This window comes from Myotis lucifugus, unplaced genomic scaffold, assembly GCF_000147115.1.
Source record: "Myotis lucifugus unplaced genomic scaffold, Myoluc2.0 scaffold_1144, whole genome shotgun sequence".
Taxonomy (NCBI): Eukaryota; Metazoa; Chordata; class Mammalia; order Chiroptera; family Vespertilionidae; genus Myotis; species Myotis lucifugus.
In genome coordinates, this window is record NW_005872192.1 from 61,646 (window position 1) to 64,715 (window position 3,070).

A 3,070-nucleotide genomic window follows, 5' to 3' on the forward strand; every position below is an offset into this window, starting at 1 on the left:
GAAGAGACTCCACCAAAGAGCCTCTGCAAAGTGGATGGGGTTTACTCCACCAATCCCAGGAAGGATTTAGTCCCTTTTGGCATTTGAGGGAGGATACATTCCTCCTTCCCCCAAGCAGGGCTGTTTGTGTAGCTCTGGGAGGGTGCCAGTGGGGCAGCTTGTACTGGTGACAAGGTTGATGTGTGCTGGTTGCCTCTGATCCAAACGGAAGGCCTGAGCTGAGCTGCTGGTAGCCAGGCCTAGTACTAGCCTCCTGCTGTCCCCTTGCCCTCCAGTGCCAAGTGTGCACTTCCAGTGTGGGGTGTGCCTTTAGGTACCTGTTGTTGTTGATGTTAAGGAACGTGGGCCTGGAAGAGCAAGTCTAAAACGGAACTTAAATGTCTTTGGTGCTGCAGATAGGGGACATGTTATCTTCTGTCCTAGCTCTTCCCTCCCTCACTCCTACTTGTCTGGCTACTCCAGATACTGACCACTTTAGAAGTTGAAAATCATGCCAGATATTTATTACAGCCAAGCAGTAAGAGTCGGGTTGATTAGAACCGAAATCAAAATAAAAAGGATATGCATTTTTTACTGTAAGAGATGTAGGTGAGGAGTGAAGTTCATGCCAAGCCAAGGAATTCAGAGCCAGAGTTTCCAGAAAACAAGAACAAAACTGCTTGAGAGCACAGAGAGCTTCAGTGATGTACCACAGGAGGTTTTTAAGGAGAAAATTTTTAGTAAAGTAGTGGGGCCAAATTCTCTTTGTAAGCCATTAGGAAAAAAGTTGGCACTAAGAAGTTGGATCTGGGCTATGTTTTATTTTCTTTTTTAATGTTTATTTTTAATTACAGTTGGCATTCAATATGTATGAGTTTCAGTATACTACACAGGGATTGAACCTTTATATAACTTAAGAAGTGCAGTCCTCAATAGGTCTTGTACCCACCTGGCAGCCTACATAATTATCACAATATTATTGACTACATTCCCTAGGCTGCACTTTACATCCCTGTGACAGTTTTATAACTGCCAATTTGTACTCTGTAATCACTTCCCCATTTTCACCCAGCCTCATCCTTCCTCCACCTGGCAACCAGAACCAGGGTTACTTCTAGACAAAGTCATCCACTCTATGAAACAAAGCTCATATGTGTGACCAAAATGTATAGAGTTTTCGCAATAAAGTTCTTACCTGTTTTTTCTCCTCAGTGTAGGTTGGAATGGTTTCTGTCACTTCTCTGTTTTTCACTGGATGGTTGAGCTTTTATTTACTTGTCTTATGTCACATGACTTTCTGGAAGTCCTAAAAACCCATTAATTAGAAGTGAAGGGTTTAGAGTAATGTGAAACTGAAAGCACTGAGTACAAAGCACTGACTCAAAATCAAACAAACCAAAAAAAGGAATTTCTGAAAGCTAGGCAAACAAGAGGGTTCTTGGATTTCACTGAATTTCTTAAAAAAGTTGTTTGAGAAAAGCTCCATTGCTGGTTCCTGGTGGGTGTAGTCAACAGATGTTGACTACCCTCTTCAAGCAGGGTAAGGTATGTCACTGGGAGAGGCAGGCCACCAGTATTTCTCATCCCCCTCCAACACTGAGTTGCAGAGACTGAATTCCTGGAGGCTGGGGCTGTCAACCTCCACCCAGCCCCACTCAGAGTGAAGGCTCTAGCTGATGAATAGGTGTGAGGAAGGATGGGGGCTGAGATTGCCTGGCCTGCTCACCCTCCCTCTGGCTAACTTGTAGGAAGGAGTTTCCAAGCTGGGAGAGGCAAGTGGGGAAGACCAGAGGCTACCACCCCTGCCCAGGGAGGAGCAGTGGCTCAGAGATTTTTGACCAGGGAGAGAGGCAGTGCATCATCACAGAGATCTCTGAAGTTCTCCAAACAACTGATTTTATTTGAAACAGTGTGGGGACTTGAAGAAACTTTATTGCTAGCAATTGACTATACAAGCAACACAAAAGGAGGTGCTCAAGCAGGAAGCAAGTGACCTCAGATGGTAATGGAAATTCACATAGAAAACCAAAGAGTAGCAATAAGGGAATTGTGTAATTAGAAAAGACAGTATAAATACAGACTTCCTTTCCTTTCTCCTCTTAGTTGGTTTCAGAAGCAATTGTATACAACAATATGTATATAATTGTATTGCAGGGCCTATTTTATACTTAAAAGTAATATATTTAGCAAAGCAGAATAAAGGAGGTCAGTGGTTTTACCGCCTATTGAAATAAAGATATAACACATGGTGTTCACATTAACTCATAGGAATAGAGAGAAGCAGAAATTATAAGAAAGAAAGTTACTATAAGAAGCCCTATACATTTATTCTTTTACCTTCATTCTCTTTAAAAGACATAAAATCATATAAGTTAATAACTATCAAAATATATTGTTGGGGTTGTTACATGTATAGATGTAATTTGTAAAATATATCTACACTAATAAAAGAGAAACATGGTAATTAGCGTACGACCGCTACCCTTCCCATTGGCTAATCAGCATATCCTTATGCAAATTAACTGTCAGCCAAGATGGCGGCCTGCAGCCATGCACTGAAGCGAACAGGGAGGCTTGCTTGCTCCAGTGACTGCGTACTCCAACGTTCCGCGCCTCACTTGCCGGCCTCTCAGCTGCAACTCTATGCAACTATGTTGCAAATATAGAAGCTAAACAAAACCCCAGAAACCGGCTTTAGTCAGCCGGGCTTCAGCCAGCCGGACCGCAACATTGTATCAATGTTTTCAGCAGCGAGGCCTCAGTGCTAAAACTGGCCCAGAATAGAAAAAAAAAAAAAAAGAAAAAAAGGAGCGGTTGGGCGCTTCAGTCACCCGCCAGCCTGAAAATGGCCCTCAGCCCCTCAGCCAGACTGGCCAGGCACCCAGTGGGGACCCCCACCATGATCCAGGACAAACTTCAGGGCAAACCAGCCGGCCCCCACCCGTGCACCAGGCCTCTATCCTATATAGTAAAAGGGTAATATGCCTCCCAGCACCAGGATCAGCGGAGCAGCGAGGCTCCTGGCACCAGGATCAGCGTGACAGGGGGCAGCGCCCAAACCCCCTGATCACCCTGCGGCTCTGTGTGTGAC

At 44.4% G+C, this 3,070-nt stretch overlaps 1 protein-coding gene across 1 annotated transcript in view; it reads right to left on the minus strand.

Annotated features, from left to right (window-relative positions):
* Positions 1-1,209, minus strand: part of LOC102436238 (guanylate-binding protein 4) — a 37,639-nt gene extending 36,430 nt beyond the window's left edge. Inside the window, exon 1 of the mRNA XM_014449356.2 lies at positions 1,175-1,209. The gene's annotated coding sequence lies outside the window, so the exon portion shown is untranslated. The remainder of the gene's footprint in view (positions 1-1,174) is intronic.
* Between the last annotated feature and the right edge of the window lie 1,861 nt (positions 1,210-3,070).